General features: G+C 35.5%; 1 protein-coding gene and 1 pseudogene across 1 annotated transcript in view; one reads left to right on the plus strand and one right to left on the minus strand.

Moving 5' to 3' along the window:
- LOC117017835 (sodium/glucose cotransporter 1-like) overlaps positions 1 to 12,957 on the plus strand; it is a 61,132-nt gene that overhangs the window by 39,462 nt on the left and 8,713 nt on the right. The gene's annotated exons all lie outside the window — the stretch shown is intronic.
- On the minus strand, positions 7,758 to 9,079 carry LOC117017797 (transcription initiation factor TFIID subunit 9-like; annotated as a pseudogene).

Below are 12,957 nucleotides of genomic sequence, written 5' to 3' on the forward strand. Positions count from 1 at the left end.
AAAAGAAAAAAATCTTTAAAAAAAAAAAAGTAAAACTTCTACCAAACTATGATACATCAAGTATGCATGTAATCTCTAGACTAAGCAATAAAAAAAAAGTTCAAGAATGTTTAACAAGTTAATAGAAGGAAAATATGGAATAATAAAATATTTGATTAGCCCAAAAAAATTTAAAAGGGGATAAAAAGAACATAAAAGGTGGGTTAAATAGAAAACAAATGATAGGATGGCACATATACCCAAATATACAAGATGTGATCAAACAATACAGTGAGTGGTTAAGTAAAAAATTTATTACAATAAAAGACACATTGCCATTTATCCCCCTCAAGATACACGTCCTTGCTTCAAATACACTTACCCCATCATTCTTGCCACTTTCTGAAGCAGCTCTGGAAGTTCTCTTTCATGTTTTTAGTAACACTGTCGTGGCTGCCTCAATGTCCTGAATCATTCTGACTTTGGGGAAGAGCCAGAAGTTGCACAGCGCCAGATCCAGTGAATAAGGTGAATGAGGACACACTGTAATGTTTTTATTTGACAGAAATTGCAGAAGCGATGTGTGACACGGAGTGTTGTCATGATGGAGGAGGATTTACGGCACACTTTAAAATACAACTTAGCACAATGTGATATATAGATGATGTATTGCAGAATTGTACACCTGAGACCAGTGTAGCCTTCCTAATAGTTGTCATCCCAATAAACTTTAATTTAAAAAAACCACACAACTTCTCTCAACCATAGTTCACACCTGACTGACGGCACTGAACAAGTTGAAACTTGTCACACACTGTTACTAAGGTGTTTTTTTTTGTTTGTTTGTTTTTTATGTGTTTTTTTATGTGATATTTCAATTCTTTAATTTGATAAAATACTTATAAAATAATTATAAACGCTTGCAGAAAAAAAACACCATCAAAACAGTCAGATGTCAGTCTTGCTAAAGGTACTGGAATTTCAGGGAAATAAATCACTCTTTTATTATTATTTCCAGAAAGAATTGATATGCTTAGAAAAAACTTAAACACTATTTCAGTCACATCGATGGGAAGGTCTCATGGAAAAGAAATATAATCTGATGTCGATGGTAAAATTAATAGGTTAAGTGTTTGCCAGATAAACCTTCATACATTTTGGGGACAATATAATATAAAACAAGAGGAAATATATGTGATACAATCAATTATTTTATGGATTCGAATATAGCTCAGATTATATCATATTTCCAAACAGAATATCCTTGTTCAGTAGAAGTTTGAAATAACACAGATTCCCTAGGAAGTGGCTGCAATCCTACCCTCATCAATGGTATGCTAAAGATCTTCCACTGCAACCTGACAGGCTGAGCAAGTGGTTGTCCATGAAATTTGTCCCAACAGTCTCTTCAAAGGTTTACCTGCTCTCAGTTACCTCTCCATCATACCACCAAGCACTGGAATTCTCACTATTAGAATACCTTTCTGTTACTAAGATTTGATGTGTCACTTCCCATATTGAAGTTCCCTGCCTTTCCATTGGATAGCACTCAGCAGCAGCATTCACCATATTTTGTGATCACAACAGAAAGTTTCCATGTTACATATCTCTTCTGGTAGACAGCAGTTTCTGTCAAATAAAAACATTAGTGTGTCCTTATTCACCGGACCTCGTTACCATGCGATTTCTGGCTCATCCCCAAAGTCAAAATGACCTTGAAAGGTAAACATTTGTATCAATTCAGGACATCAAAGACGCCACAACAGCACAACGAAAGACACTCACAAAAGAGGACTTCCCGAACTGCTTCAGAAAGTGGCAAGAAAGATGGGGTAAGTGTGTCTGAAGCGAGGGGGAGTATTTTGAGGGGAATTAATGGAAATGTATCTTTTACTGTAAAACATATTTTTTATGTAAACATTCACCTTATTTTTTTATCACACCTTATATCAGTAATTTCATGAAATGTGAGTGGATTCTGAACTAAAAGGTTAAGATTATCAGACTATTTTACAAAACCAATTATATGCGCTTAGAAGAGACATCACTTTTTCCAGTTTTCTTGAGATATAATTAACATATAACACGTAAGTTTAAGGTATACAACATAATGGTTTAATATGTGTATGTATTGTGAAATAATTGCCACAAGAAGTTTAGTTTAACACCCATCACTTCATATAGTTACTAATTTTTTTCTTGAGATGAGACCTTTTAAATCTACTCTCTTAGCAACTTTCAAATATACAATCCAGTGTTGTTAACTGTGGTCAGCATGCTGTACATTACATTCCCAGGACTTATTTAACTTAGAGGTTCTACCTTTTGACCACCTTCACACATTTCTTCTACCCCCTGCCTCTGGCAACGACCAGTCTGCTCTGTTTCTGTGAGGTCCAATGTTTTAGATTCCACATATAAGTGTTTTTCTCTCTCTGACTTATTTCACTTTGCATAATGGCCTCAGGGTCCACCCATGTTGTCACAAATGACAGGATTTTCTTCTTTTGTTTGGCTGAATAATATATCGTTGTGTATAATACCACATTTTCTTTATCCATTCATCCGTCAATGGACATTTAGGTTATTTCCATGTCTTGACGATTGTGTATAACGCTGCAGTGAACATAGCAGTGCAGATCTCTTCAAGATAGTGATTGTTTCCATCAGAGATCTACCCAGAAGTGGAATTGCTGCATCGTATGGTAGTTCTAGTTTCATGTTTTTGGAGCACTTCCATACTGCTTTCCATAGTGGCAGTACCAATTTACCATATTTTGCCCTGCGTAATGTGCTCCCATGTATAATGCGTACCCTTGTTTTTGGCCCAAACTTTCAGGGGAAAAAATGCTTCATTTTAATTTTTTTTAATTCAAATTTTTATCTGTTTACATTTAGAAACTTGTTTTTTGTATTATAAAAGAAGTTTAGCATTTATTTTTTAACATATTATGGTATAAGAAATTTTTATGTAGCAGAAAATTACAAAACACAAGAACAGATACAAGGTACAAGAAATTTTATGTACCGGTAACAAATTTATAACTATGTGTCATAGAAGGCCAAGAACTCTTCATTGTTGCAAGTTCGTCCTAAGTTCAACAAAACCAATTATCGTATTCCAGGTATTATTTTGTATACGGATATCGTTGTTGATTTCTAGAGTTACACTTCTAACTCATAAGCATAAATAAAAGAATTAAAAACGTTTATACAGATACAGAATTAGTACTACCCATGTATAATGTACATCCTTATTCTTCCCTCACAAATTTGGGCAAAAATGTATTATACATGGCAAAATACGGTACATTCCCACCAACAGTATACAAAGAAGAGTTCCCTTTTCTCCACATCCTCACCAGCACTTGTTATCTCTTGTCTTTTTTTTCTTTTTATTAGTTTCAGGTGTATAAAACAATGTGATAGACATTTATCATTTATACCCCTCACACAGTGATAACCTCCCTCCCCCAATCTACTGCCCCTCTGACATCGCATACAGCCGTTACATTTCCACTGTCTCTATTTCTTATGCTGTACTCCACTTCTTGTGAATATATATAGACACACACACACACACACACACACACAAAATTATAGTTGACATTCATTATTATTCAGCTTCAGCTTCAGGTGTACAGCAGAGTTACAGGCATCTACATCGTCCCTGAAGTGGTCTCTCTAATAAGACAGGTGTCCATCGGATACCGTACAAAATCTTTACAACATGATTGATTGTATTCCCCAAACTGATTTTCGTATCCCTGTGGCAATCTGTGGTTACAGATTGTGCTGTCTAATCCCCTCACCTTCTCCCTCGTCCCCACCCCCGTCCCATCTAGCAACCCTCAGCTTTTCCTCTATATCTCTGAGACTGTTTCTGATTAGTTTGTTCATTTATTGTATTATTTAGGTTCCGCATATAAGTGAGATCATATGGTATTTGTCTTTCTCCCTCTGACTTATTTCACTTAGCATAATGTTCTCTAGGCCCATCCATATCTTTGCAAATGGTAAGATTTCTTTCTTCTTTATGGCCGAGTAATACTCCATTGTATAAATGTACCACAGTTTCTTAATCCAGTCTTCTACTGATGGGCATTTTGGTTGTTTCCATGTCTTGGCTATTTATTGTGAGTAGTGCTGCAATAAACATAGAGGTACATAAATTTTTTCGAATTAGTGTTTTGGATTTCTCTGGATATTTTCGCTTTTGTTGCTGATACTTTTGGTGGTTATATCAAAAAGACCATTGCTGGGTGGCCAGTTTGCTCAGTGGTTAGAGCACAGTGCTCATAACACCAAGATCGCCGGTTCGATTCCCACATGGGCCAGTGAGCTGCACCCTCCACAACGAGACTGAAAACAATGACTTGTCCTGGCGCTGAGCTGCACCCTCCATAACTAAATGGAAAACAACTTGACATGGAGCTGATCGGTCCTGGAAAAACATACTGTTCCCCAATATTCCCTAATTTAAAAAAAAAAATTAAAAAGACCATTGCCAAGACTAATGTGAAGGAATTTTTTCTCTTTGTTTTCTTCTTGGAGTTTTAGTTTTTGGTCTTATATTTGTCTTTAATCTATTTCAAGTTAATTTTTGTAAGTATTATAAGATAGGAGTTCAATTTCATTCTGCTGCTGTGAATATCCAGTTTTTCCAGCATCATTTATTGAATAGACTGTCTTTTCTCCCTTAAGTATTCTTGGCTCCCTTGTCAAATATTAGTTGGCCATATATGCATGGATTTATTTCTAGGCTCTCAATTCTGTTCCGTTGGTCTACGATGCTGTGACAGTTAAGTTCACAAACTTGTTGCAATGATGTTGTTAACCCTTTTACGATATCAGAAGGATTATTCATTATGAATTTGTACCAACTGGACAAACAGTTAACCAAGTTTACTATTTGGAAGTGCTAAAAAGGCTATGTGAAAAAGACGACCTGAACTTTTCACCAACAGTTCATGGCTCTTGCATCACGACAATGCACCAGCTCACAAGCACTGTCTGTGAGGAAGTTTTTAGCCAGTAAACAAATAACTGTATTGTAACACCCTCCCTACTCACCTGATCTGGCCACCAATGACTTCTTTCTTTACCTGAAGATAAAGGAAATATTGAAAGGAAGACATTTTGATGACATTCAGGACATCAAGGATAATATGACAGCTCTGATGGCCATTCCAGAAAAAAGAGTTCTGAAATTGCTTTGAAGGGTGGACTAGGCTCTGGCATCAGTGCATAGCTTCCCAAGAGGAGTACTTCGAAGGTGACTTTGATGATATTCAGCAAAGAGATATGTAGCACTTTTTCTAGGATGAGTTCGCGAACTTAATTGTTAGAGAAATGTATATGTGTCTATTGTTGTGCCAGTACTACACTGTTTTGATTACTATTGCTTTGTAATATAGTTTGAAATTAGGAAGTTTGATGCCTCCAGCTTTTTTTTTTTTCTTCTCAGAATTGCTTTGGCTATGCAGGGTCTTTTGTTGTTCCAAACGAATTTTAGGACTTTTTTTCCTATTTCTGTAAAAAAAAAATGCCTTTGGTAAGTTGATAAGGATTGCATTGAGTTGGTAGATAGCTTTGGGTAATATGGTTATTTTAACAATGTTAATTCATCTAATCCATGAACAGCATACCTTTCTATTTAGTTATATCTTCAATTTCTTTCATCAGTGTCTTAGTATAGTTTTCATTGTAAAGATCTTCTCCTCGGTTAAACATATTCCTAAGTATTTTACTGCTTTTGATGCTATTGTACATGGGATTGTTTTCTTTATTTCTTTTTCAGATAATTCATTGTCAGTGTACGTTGATTTTGATCCTGCAACTTTATGAGAAACTGCCAAACTTTTCCAAAATGGTTGCACTCACTTAATTCCCATGAGCAATGTGTGACAATTTCTAATTGCTCCATATCCTCACCAACATTTTGGCTCCTTTGGCTAATATCAGTTGACCACATATGTGTAGATCTATTTGGACTCTGTCCATTAATCTGTATGTCTGGCATCACTAAACTATCTTTATAGTAAGTCTTGAATTAGGTAGTATGAGTCCTCCAACTTTATTCTTCAAAATTAGCTATTCTAGATCTTTTGCTTTTCCATATAATTTTCGGACTCAATTTGTCAATTTTAAGAAGTATTTTGAGATTTTTATTGGGATTGTATTGAATCTATCATCAGTATGGCGAGAATGAACACCTTAAAATTGAATCTTCTGATCTGTGACCTTGGCACATCTCTGTTTACTTCAATCGTCTCTAATTTCTCTGTTTGCTAGTTTTCAGTGTGGAGATCTTATGCATTATTCCTAAGAATTTTTTGTTTTTGATGGAATTGTTATAAATTACTGACTGTTTGCTATTAGTATAAAGAAATACAATTGATTTTTTTAATTGACATTGATACTGTGAACCTTACTAAATTGACTTATTGGTTCTAGTAGCTACTCATATTTTGTAGATTCCTTGGAATTTTCTATGTACACAATCATACCTTCATGAATAAAAATAGGCTTCTCCCTTTACAATCTATAAGTATTTTTTTTTCTTGCTTTGTTGCACTGGCTATGACTGGATACAATGTTCAATAGAAGTGGTGAAAGTAAACCTTTGCATTATTCTCAATCTCAGAGAAGTGTTTAATCTTTCACCATTAAGTATAAGCAGTAGGGTTTTTCGTTGTTTTTTTTGTTTGTTTGTTTCTGGTTTAGGCAGGTTGAGGAAATTCTCTTCTGTTCCTAAGACACTCCAAAGCAACAAGGACTAGATGAAAATCCCAGACAAAGGCCACTACTAGGAGACAGAGATACCTGTACAACCTTTGGCAGTCTCGTGGAGCTCAAGCTCCAAATTGAGACGCCTCAAACATACACAAGTTTCCCCCGCAAGACTTGATTGAATTCCGAAGCTGTGCTTTGTGGAAGGCTAAAAGGCTAAGCTAAAATCTTCCAAAAGTGAACTAGAATATCCTAGGATGTTGAATTGTGTCCAGTGCTTTTTTGCATGTGTTAGAATGATCATATATTTTTCTCTCTTACTCTGTTAATGCAGTGAATTTCAATTTTTGAATTTTTGAGTGTTAAACCAACCTTGTAAACCTGAGCTAAACCCTGTTTGGTCATGTTGTATTCTCTTTTATATGTTAGTTGGTTTGATTTGTTAATATTTTGTTAAAGATTTTTCCATCTGTATTTATGAGAGATACTGATAATTTTCTTATAATGTCTTTGACAGTATTTGGTTTGAGGGTTAGTCTGCCCTCATAAAATGATTTGGGAATTGCTAACTCTTCTGTTTTCTGAAAGAGTTTGTATGAAATTAGTATTATTTCTTTATAAATGTTTGGTAGAATTCAGCAGTGAAACTTTGTAGATATGTAATGTTCTTCATGGTAATATTTTTATTCATGTTATGAATTCGATTTTAATAGATGTATGGCTATTGAAGTTTTCTGTATCCTGTGTTGACTTTTTCAAGGTTTTTGTCCATTTCATCTGAGTTGTTAGTTATTGCTAGTTCATAATTTTTCTTTTTTTTTTTTGATGAATGACAACTTTATATTTTACACTTAAAGGCTGATGAAAACCTATTACTATTCCTATTAAAGAAAACCCAACGTCTCATTTGAAAAGTATGGTAACTATATTCACTCATTAAATACTATTTAAGTTTTCTAAGACACAACTTGATAACATCTAGGATGCATGTTTAATTTCAGTACAGTGGACTCAAGACCAAGTATACATGTCGTATACATCAAGGCTCAACTGCGAGTTACCATAGCCGCCATCAGCATCAGCATCATCATTGTCTTGTTTTCTTTTCAATTCATTTGATTGTTTATTGGCATTATTTTATGGTGATGCTGTGTTAGTGGTAATAAGAATGATTTTGGCTTTTCACGAAGATGGCACCAAAAGCGTAGCAGGAAGCCGCTGCCCTTCCCAAAGCCAAAGCCAAAGCAAAGGCTTTGAAGGCAAAAAAAACGGTGCTGAAAGGCGTCCACAAAAAGAAGGTCCATGCATCACCCACCTTCCAGAGGCCAAGACACTGCGGCTCTGAAGGCAGCCCACATATCTTCCGAAGAGCACCTCCAGGAGAAGCAAGCTTGACCGCTGTGCCATCATCCAATTCCCCCTAACTACCGAGTCGGCCGTGGAGAAGATAGGAGACAGCAATACACTTGTGTCCATTGTGGATGGATGTCAAGGCCAACGAGCACCAGATCAAACAGGCTGGGAAGAAGCTCTGTGACACTGTGGCCAAGGTCTGATCAGGTCTGATAAGAGAAGAAGGCATATGTTCCACTGGCTCCTGACTATGATGCTTTGGATGTTGCCAACATTGGGATCATCTAAACTGAGTCCAGCTGGCTATTTCTAAATATAAAATTTTTTTCACTGTAAAAAAAAAAACAGAATGATTTTGGACCCAATTAATCATGTGTGAATCAGAACATTCTGAACTGCTGATGTTGCAAGAATTGATGCTTTTACAGATAGGGACTATGAATCAGGCATCTGTGCTGTTAACCTTGCCCTCTGGGGGATTTTGGAGTCCCTGCTTTAGTTGAAATAGACATGGTTTGTGGGATTGTTGTGCCTAGTGCGGAAGTACTTGGTCTGCTAGTAACTGAACCGAGTGGAACTGTAATTCTGCCTGCAGGATTAAATACATTTCTTTTAAAGACTTAAGTCTCTAGTTTGGAGCAGTTAAGCAATTTCTATCTTGTGGCAATCTACGACCTGAATATGACTTGATCAGTGGTAAAGGGATTTGATTTCTTTGCCTTGCAATATTTAATTTTACAAAAATCTCTTAGTGGAGGCAAGGTGAAAGAGTGGTCAGGATGACAGTGGTTTGCCAAATGCACTTTATCTGCATCAATAGTAGCTTTCTTAGCACGGCTTGGAAAATGTCTGCATCATCTAGAATTGTAGTCACATATCAGAAGGCAAACTCTAACATCTGATTTATAACTTTTGGCTCATATTCTGTAATTCCCGTATCCTTCTGGATTTGTGCCATCATCTCTGCATCTTTTGGTGTTCTCTTGGGAGAAGCCATCTTGCCAGTAGCCTCCATTACATGGAGTGATCAGCCTTCTCCAGCTAAATCACCCAAGTAATGTATTTCAGTCCTGATCTTGCTGCAAGTCCTTAGCCTAGTGTGATTTTTCCAACCCCTGGTGTGCCAATGAGCAAGATGTTCAGAAGCATCCTCTCTGAGATGGCTCTCAGCACCTCCCATAATTTTACCTTATTATCCTTTAAATATCTGTAGGATCTGTACTAATTATCCCTCTTTCATTGTTGATATTAGTAATTCATGGATTTTTCTCTTTTTCTCTAATCAAACTTGCCTAGGGGTTTATCAATTTTAATAATATTTCCAAAGAACCAACTTTTGGATTTGTTTATTCCTCTGGGGGTTTTTTCCCCTTCACTTCTGTTCTTTATTATTTCCGTTTTTCTATTTACTTTGGATTTGCTCTGCTCTTCTTTTTTTTAGCTTCTTAAAGTAGAAATTCAGATCATTGGTTTAAAACCTTTACTATTTTTACTATTGCCATTTAAAGCTATAAATTTCCCTCTGAGTTCTGCTTCAGCTGCACCCCACAAATTTTTATGTGTTGTGTCTTCATTTTCATTCACTGCAAAATATTGTGTAAGTTCTTTGTGATTTTTTTCTTTGATTATGGATTATTTAGAAGTGTGCTGTTACATTTCTAAGTATTTGGCACTTTCCTATTATTATTAGTGATTTTAATTTGCTTCCACTGTGATCCAAGAACATACTTTATGAGATTTTTAACCTCTTGAAATTTATTGATACTTTTGTATACTTACTTAAGTTTTGCTTAGTTCTATTACATGTTATATATTTACTATGTAGATTATATATACATGTATACTCTCAGTATATTGTATACTGAGAGAGGGGTATTAACATCTTCAGTTATGATTGTGTCATTGTCTATTTCTCCCTTGCTATAGTTCTGTCATTTTTGTTTTGTTTTTTGTTGTTGTTTTTGTTTTATTGTTTTGTTGTATATGCATTGAAGTTCTGGTATTAGGTGCTTACTCATTTACCCTTGTGTGGCTTCCTGAGGAATTAACTCTTTCCTCATTATGAAATGTCCTATCTTACCTGTGATAACACTTCCGGTCTTAAGGTTTACTTCATTATTCATAAAGCCCACACCAGCTTTCTTATGCTTAGTGTTTGTAACATCTTTTACTTTTAATCTATAAATATATTTAAAGTTAGTCCCTTGTAGAGCATATATAGTTAGATCTTGATTTTTTTAATCTAATCTGACAACTTCTGCCTTTTAATTTCAGTGTTTAGTTCATTTACATTTAATGAATCATTAATATGGTTGGAAATAGTTTTTAATATTCCATTTCAATTTCTTTTGGTTGCTCTAGGCATTACAATAGGCATTCTTAATTTATAACAGTCTACTTAGAGTTAATATTGTACCATTTTTTGTAAAATGTAAGTACATTGTAACAGTATATGCCATTTCTCCTTCCATCTTTTGTTATTGTTGTCATATGTTTTTATATCCATTTACATTATAAACCCTAAAATATAGTTATAATGGTATATATATTTTCTTGTTTTAAGTAGCCAATTGCCTTTTAAACAAATTAAAATAAGAAAATAAAATAGTATTTTATATTTACCCATATATTTTATGATCTGGGTGTTCATTATTCCTTCTTTTGGGTTTGAGTTTCCATCTGTGTCATTTCCCTTTACCCTAAAGGACTTTCTTCAGCATGTCTTGTCATGCAGGTCTGCTGATGACAGATTCTCTCAGTTTTTATCAGAAAATGTTTTTATTCCATCTTTATTTCTTTTAATTTTTTTATTAGTTTCAGTTGTACAAAGCAACGTAATAGACATTTAAACCCCTCATAAAGTGATAACCCGCCCCCATTACCCCTCTGACATCTTATACAGCTGTTACAATACCATCGAGTATCTTCCCTATGTTGTACTCCACATCCTGTAACTATATATACCTATATATTTAGTAAGAGTTGACATTCAATATTATTCTACTTCAGCTCTTCAGGTGTATAGCACATTGGTCAGGCATCTACACAGTCTGACGTGATCCCCCTGATAAGTCCAGTGCCCATCTGGCACCTTACATGAACCTTACAACATTGTTGATTATATTCCCCATTCTGCATTAACTACAATTTGTGTTTCTTAATGCCTTCACCTTTTTTACCCAACCCCCAACCCCATTCCCATCTATCATCCTGATAGATCTAGTACCCATCTGGCACCATATCTAGTTACTATAATGTTATTGACTATATTCCTTATGTTATACCCTACATCCCCATGACTACTGTATAACAACCAGCTTGTGTTTCTTAATCCCTTCCCCTTTCACCCATCCTTAACCCCTATCCCATCTCCCATCTTTATTTTTGAAGAATATTTTTGCTAGATATAGAATTCTGGGTTGATAATATTTTCCTTTTACCACTTTAAAGATGCTCTTCCATTTTCTCATGTGCTCTTGTTTTTGATGAGAAGTCAGCCATAATTCATAGTACTGCTCTCTGTACTTAGTGTATCTTTTTTTGTACGGCTTTCAAGATGTTCTGTTCATTTTTGGTTTTTAGCAGTTTCATTATGTTAAGAGTATGTGTGCATGTGTGTGTTTATCCTGATTGGCTTTTGATAAGGTTATAAATCTGTAAATTAATCGTTTTCATCAAATTGAGGATATTATTGACCATTATTTCTTTGCATATTTTTCTGCTCCATCTCTCCTATTTGGGGGAGACTCTATAAACATATTAGCCCTTTTGATATTGTCCCACAGATCAGTGAAGCTCTGTTTATTTTTTAAAAAATTTTCTCTGTGTTCCTCAGTTTGGATTTCTATCAGTCTGTCATTAGGTTTATTGGCCCTTTATTCTGCCATTTCCAATCTGTTAAAGCCAACCAGTGAAATTTTCATTTCATATATAGAACTTGAATTTTAGTTCTGGAATTTCTACTTGGTTTCTTTTTAAAGTTTTTATGGTTTCCAATTTTCTGTCATAATTTCCTATCTGTTACTTCATAATCATCATTTCCTTTAAGTCTTTTAATGTAGATTTAATAACTGCTTTGAGGTCCTCATCTGCTCATTTTAATACCTGAGTCATCTTGGGGTCAGTTTCTATTGATTACTTTTTTTCTTGACTATGGGTCACATTTTCTTATTTCTTCACAGTACATTTTATTGTATACTGAACATTGTGGATAATATATTGTAAAGACTCTGTATCATGTTCCTCTAAAGAGTATTGGTTTTTGTTCAAGCATGCAGGAAAGTTACTAGCTGATCATCTTAAACTGTGGAAGCCTGGTTTTACACTTTGTTAGGGTGGGTCTGTTTCAGTTTTGCCCTAGTCCTACAGCAAATTCTTAGTCCTGGGATATAGTATCTAAGGCACAGATCTTCAGGGGTTTCAGTGAAAAGCGTGAGGTGGCTAGATAGCCCCTCTAATCTGATGAGATTCAAAGTCCAATTTCTGTCTTCCCCACTGTAGGCAGGAGCTGAAATCTTTTTCTGCTTTCCAGCACTTTTTTATTAGTGGACTATTTATTGCTTATTAGTGGACTATTTGGAGATTCTCCCCCACATGCATAATTCATGGGTCAGCCAAGGGTTTAAGTGGGGTTTATACACAGATTTAGACCTCCTTGCTCTGGCCTCCCACCTTTCTGGAATTTTCCTCAAACATTTTCAACCACTCTGAATCCCCACCTTGCTGACTCCTCAGTCCACCAAGAGTGAGGCTTTCTGTTTAACTTCCAGCCACCCCACATCATGCAAACTTCGTAGGGAGGGCCTCCAGGCAGGGGAAATGCTGGATAAATGTAGATAGCACCCAGTATAGTTTCATTCTTTAAAGGATTGAATCCCACCCCCTTCTCTCAGT

The sequence above is a fragment of the Rhinolophus ferrumequinum genome, chromosome 25 (genome assembly GCF_004115265.2).
Source record: "Rhinolophus ferrumequinum isolate MPI-CBG mRhiFer1 chromosome 25, mRhiFer1_v1.p, whole genome shotgun sequence".
Classification (NCBI taxonomy): Eukaryota; Metazoa; Chordata; class Mammalia; order Chiroptera; family Rhinolophidae; genus Rhinolophus; species Rhinolophus ferrumequinum.